The 15,991-nt window shown below is 55.6% G+C and overlaps 3 non-coding genes across 3 annotated transcripts; all 3 read left to right on the top strand.

The window, feature by feature from the left end:
• Positions 1 to 2,692: 2,692 nt before the first annotated feature.
• BJ171DRAFT_t20 lies at positions 2,693 to 2,765 on the top strand. Its single transcript has one exon. It is a non-coding gene; the product is annotated as a tRNA-Met (tRNA).
• Positions 2,766 to 2,798: 33 nt separating this feature from the next.
• On the top strand, positions 2,799 to 2,870 carry BJ171DRAFT_t21. The gene has a single exon. It is a non-coding gene; the product is annotated as a tRNA-Glu (tRNA).
• A 2-nt stretch (positions 2,871 to 2,872) lies between these two features.
• On the top strand, positions 2,873 to 2,944 carry BJ171DRAFT_t22. Its single transcript has one exon. It is a non-coding gene; the product is annotated as a tRNA-Asp (tRNA).
• The last annotated feature ends 13,047 nt before the right edge of the window (positions 2,945 to 15,991 follow it).

The following is a 15,991-nucleotide window of genomic DNA, read 5'->3' as shown; positions in this document are numbered from 1 at the left end:
ACGACCAAGTTGGACCACGATGCAATCGCTGTCTTTGTCGACAGGTTCAGCAAGATGGCACACTTTGTGCCGTGCCAGACGACATGCTCCGCGCCTGACCTTGCACTGCTGTTCTTCAAGCATGTGTTCAAGCACCACGGCCTCCCAAAGTCCATCGTCAGTGATCGAGACCCCCGATTCACCTCCTTGTTTTGGACAAGTCTGTTCGACCATCTCGGCACCAAGCTGAACATGTCAACCTCGCACCACCAACAAACGGATGGACAGTCCGAGCGGACGATCCGCACCCTCGAGCAATACCTGAGGACATACGCCTCGACCAGCCAAGACGACTGGGACATACAGCTGAGTCATGCAGAGTTTGCATACAACACCGCCAAGTCGAGCACAACTGGCTTGAGCCCCTTTGAGGCGCTCTACGGATTCCAGCCTGATGTTCCCACCTCCTTGACACTGACCGAGTCCACGGCTGGATTGCCTCCCAAACCAAGTGCCTTTGTCAAAGATCATCAAGTCCGACACAAGATGATCGCCGACGCGCTCACGGATGCGCAACAAGTGATGGCGAAGTACTACGACCGCCGACACCAGGATGTCTCCTTTGAAGTTGGAGACCTTGTCTACCTGGACGCCGACAACATCAAGGTCCCCGAAGCCCAGTCAAAGAAGTTGTTGCCCAAGTACCGAGGACCGTTCAAGATAGCGGCCCGACCCAGTCCCCTCAACTACCTGTTGGACTTGCCACCTGGAAGCAAGCTCCATCCTGTCTTCCATGTGTCCAAGCTGCGTCGCCACACGACCCGCAGTCCAGCACAGTTCCCCGACGCCGACGAAGGTGTCCCGGACGACGCACCACTGGAAGACGACCTCGGACAATACTATACTCAAGAATATGAAGTCGAAAGGATCGTGAGGCACAAGAAAGTGGCTGATGGGTCACTTCGGTTTTATGTCAAGTGGGTTGGTTACCCACACTCGGGCAACACATGGCAAACACTGGAGGACTTGTCCCATGCACCCGAGGAGCTGAGTAAATACGGTAAACACCTCGAGGAGCCCCAAATAAAGAGCACACGCAGGGCTCCTCGCAGGAAGCCTTCTTAAGTGTGGGAGTGTAGGAGATGGTATCTCCGACGCTGTGCTGCGCGTACTGCGCGTACTGCGCGGCGCAGTGGGTCGTGACCTGTGCTGCGCTTTGCGTTTTCACGCACCGCAGGCAGGCCACCGCAGGGTATACCTGCGGGTTGCCCCCGTTCCCCCCGTTTGTCTGGAGTTCGGTTTTATCGTGAATAAACGTAAGTGCTCCCCGAGCTCACCCGTCCGCTAGAGTAGCCTAGCACCGCCCTGTTCTGCCCCGTCCTGTCTTGTCTTGTACCCCCTCCCTCCCCGTCTTGCCCCAACGTCCCAGTAGTGGACGTTACACTCAACATCCAAGAAGCGGATTGGTCAAGTATAAGGTTGGGGCAAATGCATGCGAGATGAACAAGAGATCGGGGCGGTCAGGCAGGTCATGAGTCAGCGGTGGGGGGACACATGACCGGCAGCCGAATTGCAACCAATCGCAGCAAGGCGCGTGCACAAACAAACCGGCGCGTGCGAAGAAGACAAAGGAAGTGGAGCAGCGCGGGAAAACGGAAGTGCGGAAGGAGCGGAAAAGACAGGCAAAAGGCGGAAAATTGGAGGGGAACTGCAAGGCTACACACAAACAAACAGAAAGGCAAAAGAACAGCCAAGTGGGCAGTCAAAGTGGAGAACAAGCAGGAGCTATCCCTAACACTCCACCCCTCTCGCCCACTTTCGCCCTTCGGTTTCCCTCTTGGCTATAAAGCCCCTCCTTTCTTGCACCCATTTTGTATCTTCAGTTCGAACAACACTTGTTGTTATCTGATAAGTCGTAATATAGCTTATCGTTGTTCGCCAAGCACCTGGTCGTCCAGTGTCGTTGCTTGTCGTGGTCCTCACATCATCTAGTGACAGTTTGAAATCTACAGCTGCGACCTTCATGTCTATATGTGTGCTGAAAATACCTATGGATTATTTAGTCAAGCTCCAAGTGTCGTGCGTGGAGGGTTGGGGGATTGTTACCCACGAAAGACATTGGGCTTGCATTGTCATCCAACACCACCATGACATCCAGCCAGATCATTGGTCTGCTGTGTAGAATTCGTTTGCGTCTGGTGCATCATACTTTTCGCCTTTCTTGTTCAGTGATGAGGTGGCCTTGCAGGTGCTCGAGCCAGTTTTGGGAGTGCGTCGATTGCAAGTTGATATGCGTGATGCTTTCATGGATTGTTGCGGGTTGCCAATACTTCATGAGGATGGCATTGGCCTGGAAAAATTCCAACATATGTTTTCTATTCATAGAAAATTTGAAACTCTTGACTCTGGATTTTCCGCGCGCTCCGTCAGGTTTGGGAGAGGGATTTCAACCCGCCAGAGGGGCAATCCTCTGGCTTGGGTGACTAATTTCACCGGCATCGATGTGGTCAGAATTGGGTCTTCTTGCCATTTTCAAGCGCCTGCAATAGACATCAAATTTCATGGAGTCTTATTGTATATATCAGAAAAAGGGAGGGCCATCATCTTCTTAACAGACAACGGATCGCTAGTTCGAGAAAAAAGAAAGGGCAGATTTTGATAAGAATCAGTTGCAATGATGGAATGGGACATTTTTAGATCAAGGCGGCAAGGAGGATGGGTAGCGCAGTCGGCAGCGCGTGGGTCTCATAATCCCAAGGCCGCGAGTTCGATTCTCGCCTCGTCCAGATTCTGAATGTATGGGCATCCCAGCATCAAAATCCGCATTGGTCCAGTGGCTAGGATTTCTCGCTCTCACCGAGACGGCCGGGGTTCGATTCCCCGATGCGGAAAATCCCAAATAGTATAGTGGCTAGTACTCCCGCCTGTCACGCGGGCGACCAGGGTTCGATTCCCTGTTTGGGAGTTTCTTTTTTTGTTCTGGCTGCGACACGACCAAGGTGTAACGAACAGGCGAAGGAGATCCTATTACTGGGCGGTCGATGTAATGGAGCGATGCACAAATGGACAACAGACAAGCACGAATTGTATTGACAAGCAGAAGATACAGTGGCTTCCAAAAGTGTTCGAATGTTTTGGATGTTTGACTTTCACGGTCCGTATTTCAGTCAGTTTCCATCCACCTTTGTAATAGGAGCCAGTATTCCGATAAGAAGACCCCCCCGTGCCCCAGGGCAGGGCGGTGTGGAGCCTTTTTATTCTCGATTGCCACACGCTGCGTCGTGTCCGCAGGCGTTCACTACTGCGCACCGATTTCCATTTTGATCGAGCTGCCCATGTCACACCCCCCCCTAAATTTTTGATATCAAATTTCATACAAATCAATTACATAAACCCCAGACTCCTTTTCCTTCCAATATCTCTCGATCAGGTCGTCTGCGATTTCTGACTCGTTTTCCCATGTTGCCTCCTCAAGAGGGTACCCTTCCCAGAGGACCAAGTACTGTTGCTTCCTCCGAAACTTCCTATCATTCAGCAACTTCTCTACACGAAAAACATCGTCGTCTTCCACTGCAGGTGGTCGCGTGTGCGTTGGCCTTGATGGAAATTCGCCAGAGGTATCCGTTACCTTGGTTAACAGTCGTCGATGGAAAGTCGGATGGATATGGCTCAGGGTTGGCGGAAGGGCGAGGGTATGGTTTAGTCCGTCAACCCCAACTGTGAGGGACCACCATGCCTGTGAGGGAATGTCCCGCGGATGGACATGACGCGACTGCTCATGGCGCCATGATCATGCGATGTCTCCGATCACACCATCGATTACACCATCTCCCACACCTCAACACACACCCCAGCCCTGGGCCCTGCTCTCTCACGCCCCCTACCCGATCCCAAAGATAAATGACCCTCGCCAGAACCCCCTCATTGAACGGGGAACCCCCCGACCCTTGACGAACGACCACAGAATAAACTTCTCATTGCTCACCTTGCTCGACCCTCGTCGCCATGGACCCTGACACCAACTATTTTGAAAGGTCCCAAACGTCGCGGAACGATTTGATCTGGCCGAGATTTGAAAGCATCCAAATTGATCCCTTCTCTCTCCAGAAGGACCATATCTCCAACCCTCAGGGTCTCCCCCTCCCGGCGGTTCATGTCGCTGTAATGCTTTTGGCGTTCCTGAGCTTGTTTCATTTGCTCGGTGGCGATGTGTTTCGTTGCTTCCAAACTCTTTAACAGATCCCATTCGTTCTTCTCTGGGCTTGAAGTGTCCTGGAAGGTTCGGGGATGGAACCCAAAGGCGAGGAAGAAGGGTGAAAACCCTGTCGACGTCTGGAGGGCGTCGCTGTGTCCGAACTCTAAGAGATGGACGACCTCATCCCAATTATCGCCCTTGTAATTCGCGAACGGAATGAGCCTCTGTTTCAGGTCTTTGACGGTCGCCTCTGCCTGACCGTTCGCTTGTTGGTGTCGTGAGGTCGTCAATTTCTGTGATATTCCTAACGTTGCAATGACCTTGGACCAGAATCTTGATGTAAACAATGGATCTCGATCGGAAATCAACTCTTCTGGAAGACCAAAGGTCGTGAACCAATTCCGAATGAATAAATGGGCTATATCATCGGCCGTAGACTTGGATGTACATGGAACAAATCTAACGAACTTTGTAAGCCTGTCCACCAGGATGAGGCATTTGTCGTTCCCCTTTTTCAATATTGGCATGAACGCAAAATCCATCGATACTGAGTTGAATCGCTCCTTCGGTATTGGCAAGGGGTGTAGCAATCCATCCGAGACATGATTTCTGTCATGAACACCCTCTGCCTTTGCCCTCTTCCTTCCTTTACCCTTGCCCTCTCCTTTCTGTTTGCCTGCCTTAGTGCTTTCCCTTCCTTCTGTTTGTTTGTTTCCCGCGCTGTGCTGCCTTGTTGTCTTCCCGCCAGCACGCGCGCTGTCTGTGTTCCGTTCCCGCTTCCTTGCTGTTGGTCATGGGTTACGCCCACGACGCCGCCTCGACGCCGCCTGACGCCTTGGCGCCGCCATGCCGCCGCCACTGACGTCCGCTGACTCACGGATCCCGAGTCACGGCCGCCACCTGCTTCGCTCGCTGCTTCGCCCTCCCCGCCGCTGCTTCGCTCCTGCCCCTCGCTCTGCAGCGTCGATCCTTGGCGCTCGCATAAATAGCCCTCCCACCAGCCTCTGTCTTTTGCCTTCGTCTTGCCACTTTGTATTTTAAGCATCCTAAGCCTTGGATCTAGAATAAAACTTTGGCTTTACACTTGACACTCTGTGTCCCAGTCCAGTCCCCGCTCCTCTCCCTACGTTCGAGTCTTGCATTAGGACTCTTGCGCACTTCCCTGCTTGCCCCGTTGTCCAGTCTTGACAATTTCTCGGTTTCGACTTCTGGCATTCCAGACACCCTGCAACGTAACGGGATACATCCGTTCTCATTGCCGGCCACCAAAAGTTCCTGGAGACCTTTTCTAAAGTCCTGATCTGACCGAGGTGTCCGGCGATCGCGGTGTCATGATTTTCTCTGAGGACTGCTGTCCTAAGCGGCTCCATTTTCGGTACATACAACTGATCGTGGTCGTGATAGATGTTAGGAACCGGGAGCAAGGTCGAGACTGCGACGGGGCAAGGTACTGAAGAGTGATGATCTTGTATTAAGAAGAATAAGGAGATTATTCACTGGAGGTGGTGTATTGTAGGAGATGGTATCTCCGACGCTGTGCTGCGCGTACTGCGCGTACTGCGCGGCGCAGTGGGTCGTGACCTGTGCTGCGCTTTGCGTTTTCACGCACCGCAGGCAGGCCACCGCAGGGTATACCTGCGGGTTGCCCCCGTTCCCCCCGTTTGTCTGGAGTTCGGTTTTATCGTGAATAAACGTAAGTGCTTCCCGAGCTCACCCGTCCGCTGGAGTAGCCTAGCACCGCCCTGTTCTGCCCTGTCCTGTCTTGTCTTGTACCCCCTCCCTCCCCGTCTTGCCCCAACGTCCCAGTAGTGGACGTTACATGGTAGCATCGGAAATCCTCGTCTTGTTTTCGTCCTGTTTGTCCTCTTTCTAGATCCTCAAGCTGGATCCCGCCTCTCTTGCCGACCGACTCTCCTCTCTGTCCCTGGAGCCTGCCCCTGCCATGAGCAACCCCCGCCCACTTCCGGAAGCCTTCCTCAAGACCTTCCGTGCCCCAGTGTTTACTGGGAAGAGCCGCTCCTCCTCGGTGGAGGACTGGCTGCAGCAACTCGAGGACTACCTCGATGCTGCCCAAGTCGCCCCCACCCACCACATCGTCGCCGCCAAGCTCTGCTTGAAGGACCAGGCGTACCGTTGGTACCGCCGCCAAGGGTTCGACGAGCAGAGCGAAGGTGTGTTTGACGACTTCAAGGACCGCCTCCGTCGCCGCTTCGGCAGCCCCAATGCTGAACTCATTGCCCGTGACAAGCTATACTCTCTCGTGCAGCGTGGTTCTGTGACCCGCTACATCGAGGAGTTTGAAGACCTCTCCTCCCAGATTGAGGAGCTGGGCTCTGCTGATGCGATGTACCTCTTCCAGAAGGGCCTCAAGCCCAAGATCAGAGAGTACATCGCCAGCAACCCTGATGCCCGCAAGTCCCTGGACGTGATGATGGACGTTGCCGAGAACCTCGACAACGTCCAGTACCATGGCCGCCAGTTCTACCCGCAGCTGGCAGGCGGCCATCGGTCTCATCACGTCCCAGCCCGTCCGCCTCGCCCGGCCCCGCCCGCAAGACCCATGCCTGAGCCCATGGACGTTGACGTCAACGCCATGGAGGCTCGTGGCCCTCCCCGCTCCCGGTTCCAGCAAGCTGCCACTGTCTCCCCCAAGGACAGACAGAAGCAGGAGGACCTCCGCCATGGTTCCTGCTTCTTCTGTCACCGACCGGGACACCAGGCCAAGGAGTGCCCCATGAAGTCGGGAAACGGCCGACCCTACTAGGTGGCTCTGGAGCCCTAGTAGGAGACCAACGCCGTGGATTGCTCAATGCAGTCCATGCGTCTCCAGAGGAAGTTCACCTCGCCCCCTCCCCCGAAGGAGAAACAAACCAAGTGTTGTGCGTCGTGCGAGAGGTGCATGGTGGCGCAAGCCGCCTGCCTCTCCACGAACGTGAAGAGAAAACCAAAATTGAAAACCAAAACAAAAAAGAAAATCAAGAACCCTTGAGGGACAGGACCGCCTGTGCCCTCACCCCTGTCAAGTCGTGTGTGTCGGATGCTTCCGACATGTGTCCGCAAGCCGTGGACGTCGTGTGCAATGGCGTGCTGACGCCGCAGGCCCCCGCAATGGCCGAACCCTATCCAAAATGTCCGAGTGGCCGTGATGAAGCCAACCAAGACCAAGTGTCGCCCGTTCCCCCAAGTCAAGTCATGGTGCAGGAGGCTGTGCAGGAGGACCATGAAGAGTCCCTGCTGTACCTCCCTGCCACCGTCCAAGGTCACACCGTCCGAATGATGGTGGACTCTGGAGCAAGCTGCAACTTTGTCAGCAGACGCTTGCTCCAGGAGCTCAACATACATGCAACCAAGAAGAAGTCGCCGATGAGTGTGGCGCTTGCAGACGATCGTGTGCAGCAGTGCACACACCAAGTGGTCCTGCGAGTGGCCCTCCATCCCAAGTACCATCCTGTCCTGTTGTTCCAAGTGATCGACACCAAGTTCGATGCCATCCTCGGCATGAGCTGGCTTGCTCGTGCCGAGCCGACTCCAGTCGTCGACTGGAAAGGCCGCACTGTCCGTGTTGGCCCTGACATTGTCCTGCAGGGCATGGCCTCACCCAACATGCCACCTCTCCTCTCAGCCATGCAATTCAAGAGGCTGATCAAGAAGGACACGTCGTTCCTCTGTGTCGTGCGTGAGGTCGACGACACCGACCAAGCCGGTCCCGGTCCCCCGCCTGTGGTGACCAAGCTGCTCGACGAGTACAAGGACGTATTCCCCGACCAGTTGCCACAATGCCTGCCACCCCAACGCACCGTCGATCATCGCATCGACATCGAACCAGGCTCGTCGCCTCCGTCAAGACCGACGTACCAACTGTCGCTGACGGAGATGGACGAACTCAAGCGCCAGTTGGATGACCTCCTCGCCCATGGGTTCATCCGCCCGAGCCAGTCACCGTATGGTGCACCAGTGCTCTTTGTCAAGAAGAAAGAAGGTGATCTCAGGATGTGCGTCGACTATCGCGCACTAAACAAACAGACCATCAAGAACACCTACCCGTTGCCAAGGATCGACGAGTTGATGGATCGTCTGAGTGGAGCAAAGGTCTTTAGCAAGATAGACTTCCGCTCAGGCTACCATCAGATCCGCATCCACGAGGATGATGTCCACAAGACCGCCTTCAGGACTCGCTACGGACTGTACGAGTTCCTAGTGCTGCCGTTCGGATTGACGAACGCACCTGCCACGTTCATGCAGCTGATGAACGATGTGTTCCGCCAAGAGCTCGACAACTCTGTCATCGTGTACCTGGATGATATCCTTGTGTACAGCAAGGATGAAGCGACCCATGAAGGTCATGTCGCCCGCGTGCTGGCCAAGCTACGCGAGCACAAGTTGTATGCCAAACTGTCCAAGTGCGAGTTCTTCCAGAATCAAGTCCCGTTCCTGGGACACGTTGTCTCGGGAAGAGGAATCGAAGTCGACCCCGCCAAGGTCAAGTCTGTGGTCGAGTGGCCGCCGCTCGCATGCGTCTCTGACGTGCAGTCGTTTCTCGGTCTCGTCAACTACTACCGCCGATTCATCCCCGATCTGGCGCGCACTGCCGGTCCACTCACGGACCTACTCCGCAAAGAGTGCCCCTTCGTGTGGGACCACCCACAACGTCAAGCGTTCGAGACCCTCAAGCACGCCTTGACGAACGCTCCTGTCCTCGCTGTGTTCGACCCGAACACGGATGTCTCCGTGCACACCGACGCCTCCGACTTTGCGGTGGGAGCTGTTTTGATGCAGGAGGGAAGGCCCGTTGCCTTCGAGTCGCGCAAACTGTCCCAACACGAGATCAACTATCCCGTGCACGAGAAGGAGCAGCTTGCGATCATCTACGCGCTGCAGAAGTTCCGAGTGTACCTCCACGGTACCGCCAAGCCCTTCAAGATTGTGACGGACCACCAGTCACTGCGTTACCTCGACACCAAGAAGAACCTGAGCCGACGCCAAGCGCGATGGATGGAGTTCCTCGCCGAGTACAACTACGAGGTTGTATACCAGAAAGGCAAACTCAATGTGGTGCCTGACGCACTGTCCCGACGCCCCGACTACCAATTGGCGTCACTGTACGAGTCGACTGTCAGTGTCGACAATACGATGCTGGATGTTGTCCGAGACAACATCGCCAACGACAAACAGTTCGGAGAACTGTTCCGAAAGGTGTCTAAGCTCCCCAAGGACGACGAATCATCCGAGTACACAGTGCGTGATGGCCTGCTCCTCCTGAAGAAGGACAGCCGTGTCTGTGTGCCGGACATTCCGTCGTTGAAGACCAAGTTGCTCCAAGAGGTCCACGACTCGCCCCTCGCTGGGCACTTTGGAGTCGAGAAGACATACGACCGACTGGCCAAAGTCGCATACTGGCCTGGAATGAAGCGCACCGTCGAGAAGTACATCGAGTCCTGCCATACCTGCAAGATGGTCAAGTCACGCACGACCCGAGAGCAAGGATTGCTGCAACCCCTGCCTGTTCCCGACCGCCCCTGGACCAGCATGTCCATGGATCTCATCACGCATCTACCGACGACCAAGTTGGACCACGATGCAATCGCTGTCTTTGTCGACAGGTTCAGCAAGATGGCACACTTTGTGCCGTGCCAGACGACATGCTCCGCGCCTGACCTTACACTGCTGTTCTTCAAGCATGTGTTCAAGCACCACGGCCTCCCAAAGTCCATCGTCAGTGATCGAGACCCCCGATTCACCTCCTTGTTTTGGACAAGTCTGTTCGACCATCTCGGCACCAAGCTGAACATGTCAACCTCGCACCACCAACAAACGGATGGACAGTCCGAGCGGACGATCCGCACCCTCGAGCAATACCTGAGGACATACGCCTCGACCAGTCAAGACGACTGGGACATACAGCTGAGTCATGCAGAGTTTGCATACAATACCGCCAAGTCGAGCACAACTGGTTTGAGCCCCTTTGAGGCGCTCTACGGATTCCAGCCTGATGTTCCCACCTCCTTGACACTGACCGAGTCCACGGCTGGATTGCCTCCCAAACCAAGTGCCTTTGTCAAAGATCATCAAGTCCGACACAAGATGATCGCCGACGCGCTCACGGATGCGCAACAAGTGATGGCGAAGTACTACGACCGCCGACACCAGGATGTCTCCTTTGAAGTTGGAGACCTTGTCTACCTGGACGCCGACAACATCAAGGTCCCCGAAGCCCAGTCAAAGAAGTTGTTGCCCAAGTACCGAGGACCGTTTAAGATAGCGGCCCGACCCAGTCCCCTCAACTACCTGTTGGACTTGCCACCTGGAAGCAAGCTCCATCCTGTCTTCCATGTGTCCAAGCTGCGTCGCCACACGACCCGCAGTCCAGCACAGTTCCCCGACGCCGACGAAGGTGTCCCGGACGACGCACCACTGGAAGACGACCTCGGACAATACTATACTCAAGAATATGAAGTCGAAAGGATCGTGAGGCACAAGAAAGTGGCTGATGGGTCACTTCGGTTTTATGTCAAGTGGGTTGGTTACCCACACTCGGGCAACACATGGCAAACACTGGAGGACTTGTCCCATGCACCCGAGGAGCTGAGTAAATACGGTAAACACCTCGAGGAGCCCCAAATAAAGAGCACACGCAGGGCTCCTCGCAGGAAGCCTTCTTAAGTGTGGGAGTGTAGGAGATGGTATCTCCGACGCTGTGCTGCGCGTACTGCGCGTACTGCGCGGCGCAGTGGGTCGTGACCTGTGCTGCGCTTTGCGTTTTCACGCACCGCAGGCAGGCCACCGCAGGGTATACCTGCGGGTTGCCCCCGTTCCCCGCGTTTGTCTGGAGTTCGGTTTTATCGTGAATAAACGTAAGTGCTTCCCGAGCTCACCCGTCCGCTAGAGTAGCCTAGCACCGCCCTGTTCTGCCCTGTCCTGTCTTGTCTTGTACCCCCTCCCTCCCCGTCTTGCCCCAACGTCCCAGTAGTGGACGTTACATCTGCACGCTGTACCCAGCGGCAGGAGCATCGCGAGCTGTCCGGAGCTCGGCGAGCTCGGCCTCCAAGGCACGGAGGCGGTCCACGAGGGCAGGATCCATGGCGAGACTGGGACTGGGACTGGGAAAAAAAAAGCGAGGAGGTTCAAGAACAGGAGAGCGAAGAGGGCTCAGACACAAGTGTGCTTGAGGTTCGGACAGGACTAGGAAAGGGGCGGGGCTAGGAGCGGAAGATACCAAGCAGGTGGTATCAGTAGAAGAGAGTTCGAACAAAGTGTAAGGAGTGAACAAGCGCAAGGACGAAGACCAAGTGCTTGGTATGAGCTTTATTAGCTTTTAGCCCCGAACACCAAAGAACAAGTTTTGTTCGAACTGGTGTTCAACATAGGCTCAGACATGCAGGGCTATTTATAGACCGGGAGAAGGTCGAGGGGCAAAAGTGGGCGAGAAGGGTGGAGCATCACAGAGAAGCGAGAAGGGGGTGCGAGAGTGGCTGGTGTGCAAGCGAGAGAGGCTTGGCACAGCCCGGGGACATGTGCCGAGCGGTGGGGGAGGCGGGAAACCAGTAGACGCGGGTGGCAACGGCGCGTGCTCATGCATGGGGGCAAACAACACGTGGGGACTCATGATTGGTGCGGAGGGCGAGAGCATGCGGGACAGTGTCATTGGTCCGTTGTGATGCTGGTCATCACAAAGCCATACGAAGGATTGCAACACAACAACTCCAGGAGGCTCAGGATCATCAAACCCGGAGCGGGAACGAGAGAAGACAGGCGGGGGAGGAGCTCAAGGTTGGAGACATGGTCCTCCTTGAGCGCGAAGGTATCAACTGGGAGGCCCACAAGTTCAGGCCAGACCAAATCATCCCGCGTCGGCTGGGTCCGTTCAAGATTACGGAGATCGAAGGACTCAACCACACCCTGGAGCTACCCCCTACACTAAGCCACATACACCCGACATTCCACCGCAAACTCCTTCGGAAGTTTATTGAAACGCCGGACGACTTCGCTTCAAGAGCGACTTACACAAGACCACCTGCAATCTCGGACGTCGAACCAATATTCAAGGTGGAGAAGTTGGTCAACGACAGAAAATACCGCAGGAAGCAACAGTACCTGGTACTGTGGGAAGGATATCCCCTTGAAGATGCCACTTGGGAATACGAAGACAACATCGCGGATGATGTGATAGGAGATTACTGGAGAGAGAAGGATGTTGGTGTAGGGAGTAGTATGTAGTTAGAAATTTGATTTCAAATTTAGGGGGGGTGTGACACGATTGAGGATAATCGAGGTATAGCCGTGAGCGAGAGTTTTCTTACGATTCCGATTTCATCCAGAACGGATGAGAACTGACTGCTGTAGCACCGTGGGAAAGATTGTAGTGTATCGAGGGAGTAGTCCTGGGTTACTGTGTGTGTGTGTAGCTGGGGAACGGATAAGGAAATGGTGCGCGCTCCTGTATGACTCTGGGCGCGTCAACGCGTCAGGCTGCTGGACATATAAGGCCGCCCCCTCGCCCTGCTCTGCTGGAGATCATCTGGAAAAATATAGTGGCCTTGGCTACAGCGGAGAAGGTCAAGGCAGTTCAACAGACTGACCCCTATGCCCAGGAAGTAATCGCAAACCTGACCAACCCGCGATTCCATGCCTTCCGCCTCCGAGATGGACTCCTCTTCCGAGACGGGTTGCTGTATGTCCCGACCACCGAGCTGCAGCTTGAAGTGCTGTGGGACAGCCACGACTCGAGGACGGCGGGCCATTTTGGGAGGGAGAAAACACTGGAGCTCCTGAGCAGGAACTACTGGTGTGATGATCATGCACGTTGGGAACACGTGTGGACTGCTGCGCGTGATGCACCGTGAGTCATGTTTGTTTGTCTTGGCGTGTATTCCCTGATTGGCTGGCGCCGATGACTCTGACTTCGCCTCCGACTGCGCTGTGCTTCGCCCCTCTCTCTAGCAGCTCCGCCTTCCTCGCACCCCCATCTCGTCCCTCGTTTGTCGCTCCACCCCTCTCGCCCACTTTCGCCCTTCGGTTTCCCTCTTGGCTATAAAGCCCCTCCTTTCTTGCACCCATTTTGTATCTTCAGTTCGAACAACACTTGTTGTTATCTGATAAGTCGTAATATAGCTTATCGTTGTTCGCCAAGCACCTGGTCGTCCAGTGTCGTTGCTTGTCGTGGTCCTCACATATTGTTCGAACTCCCTCTCTCTGTCTGACCACCTGCTTGGCTGAGGCTTCGTTGCTGCCCTCATCCTTCTATTCTCTATTCTCTTCTCTGCACTCTCCATCCACGCTCCCATATCCCACATGGACCAACTCCAGGCCCAAATCGTTGCCCTTCAGGAGGAACTGGTCCTCCTCCGGACCACACACTCTTCCGCCGCCCCGCAGCTCTCCCACATGCCGACCCCGGACAAGTTCGACGGCACCAGGTCAAAGTTCCGTCCCTTCGTCAACCAGTGCTGTCAGATCACGGGATCAAGAGGAAGTCAAAAGAAGAAGATAGAGAAGGGTTTTATTGATCTTAGCGAGGCTAGGATCTTGAGTCAAGTGTGTCTGGGGTCGAAGGTGATGACCAGAAACATGAGCGGGCGAAGGCGGGCTATTTATCTGTCTGGCGATCCCGGAGGCGAAGCCTGCCGCAGCGGGGGCGAAGCAGCGGAGGCGGCGGGACAGCAGCCAGGCAGCAGCGGCTAACCGGAGAAACATGTGAAAGTCCGACAAATGCTCGGTGGCTGACAAATGCGGGTGACACAGCGTCTGACTAATGCATGGTCGATGACAAATGCTGGGAACACAGAGCGGCGTGTGCAACATGAGAGCAAGGAAAAAGAAAAGGCGTCGCAGGACAAAGGAAAAAGAAAGTGTGCGACGCAAACAGTGACACAAGTGCGACGGTGCAGCCAAGCGGGCAGAGAGATCTGTGACATCCCCCCCAGAAAAATTGTGCTCAAGTCAAACCATCAATTTTTCGATCCCGAGTTGCGTTGCACTTGTGCTTGGCAAAGGTCGATCAGTGTGTCCATTTCCGGGAGGTTGCGGTTGCGGCTGAGGAAGTCGTGGATGTCTGCGAGTCCTCCATCCAAGAGTTCGGCCAGTGGTGCCCACGAGTCGTACGATGGGTCGTATCCCTGCCAGCGGAGCAGGAACTCGTGTCGATATCCAGGAAGTCGACGTCGTCGGTTGATCCTGTGTCCAATGATCGCTTCGAACACTGATTCGTCGTTGTGGTTGGGTCCGGGTTCGTCAAACACAAGTTGGTCGGTCGATGGTGTGTTGTACGGGACGAGGGCGGAAGCTGGGAGTTCGGTTGTAAATCGGAGGGTCCTCGGGAGTCGAAGTCGATATCCAGTCGTCCCAATCTTCTCGATGATCTTGAAGGGTCCCAAGTACGGCATCCGCATCTTGGAGGGTGTGACGTCGTCCGTGCTGAAGTGATACGCGGTCGTGTCGATCAGGACTTGGTCGCCAATGTCGTAGCTGATATCGCGTCGATGTCGGTTGGCGTAGTACAGGGCCCGGTCCTGGGCCTTGCCGATGTTGTCCGAGACCAAGTCCAGAGTCGCTTGCATCTCCTCGATCGACTGTGCTGCGGGGTTGGACTCGGCGATGATGTCGGTGTTGGCAGGAGTGCGAGGATGCTGACCGTGCATCAGGAAGAAGGGCGAATGTCCAGTCGAAGCTGAGCTGTGCGAGTTGAGTGCGAACTGGATGTATGGCACTTGATCGATCCAGCGGGAGCCGAGGGCCAGAGTCGAACAGCGGATGGCCTCGGCGACGGTTGCCACAAAGCGTTCGACTTGTCCGGCGGCCTCGTGGTGGTGGGCAAAGGCGATCCGGAGTTTGGTCTTGAGCAGAGCGTTGAGTCCTGTCCAGAAGGCCGACCGGAAGCGTGTGTCGTGATCGGAGATGAAAGTGCCGGCGAGTCCAAAGTGCACAAAGACATCGCGGAAGTACTGGCGGGCGACGTCTTCGGCCGAGTCGGTCTTGTTGCCAGGAACCAGGACGACGTACTTGGTGAGGGAGTCGACAAAGATCGTGATCGAGTTGAAGGTGCGTCCCGAGAGTGAGTCCGTGACAGGCGGGAGTCCGAGGATGAAGTCGAGGGCGACAGTGTCCATCTTGCGGGTGGCCACAGGGATCCGGGAGAAGTGGCCGTACGCTTGTTGTCGTCGGATCTTGGCTCGCTGGCAGATGTCGCAGTGCGAGACCCACTCGGCAATGTCCTTGGACATGGCGGGCCAGTAGTAGTGGGTCGAGATGGCCTTGTAGAGCGTGTTGGTGCCGGGGTGAGCTGCACAGACAGAGTCGTGGTGGTCCTTGATGATCGAGATGCGGAGGTCCTTGCCGGGGATGCAGATGCGGGTCGAGTCGAAGTAGAGAATCCCGTGTCGAAGTGAGAAGCGGTGTAGCTGTGCCTTCATCCACGGCTTGAGTCCGTCGGTCGAGTTGTCGCGGAGGGCCGAGATCAGTGCTGACAGGATCGGGTCGGAGCTGTACTGAGTGCGGATGGTGTCCAAGAGATCGTCGGGCGAGGGTCCGAGGTTGACAATCGCGTTGATGATCGAGACTTGGACGGCCTTGGAGATGGCTGTCGGTGTGCGCGAGAGCACGTCGGCGACCTTGTTCCACGAGCCGGGGATCCACTGGATCTCGAGGTCAAAGTCCAGCATCGTGTCGATGGCTCGCTGTTGGCGCTTGTTGAGGGTCTTGGAGTCGAGGATGTGCTTGAGCGCCTTCTGGTCGGTGTGGAGGAAGACTTTACGGCCGACGAGGTAGTTCTTGAACTTGTCGAGGTGGCGGGTGATCGACAGCAGCTCGCCGTTGTAGGGCGAG

The sequence above is a fragment of the Polychytrium aggregatum genome, assembly GCF_025602895.1.
Source record: "Polychytrium aggregatum strain JEL109 chromosome Unknown BJ171scaffold_2, whole genome shotgun sequence".
In the NCBI taxonomy this organism is placed as follows: Eukaryota; Fungi; Chytridiomycota; class Chytridiomycetes; order Polychytriales; genus Polychytrium; species Polychytrium aggregatum.
The sequence above is the reverse complement of the archived record's forward strand: the minus strand, read 5'-3'. Positions and strand labels throughout refer to the sequence as shown.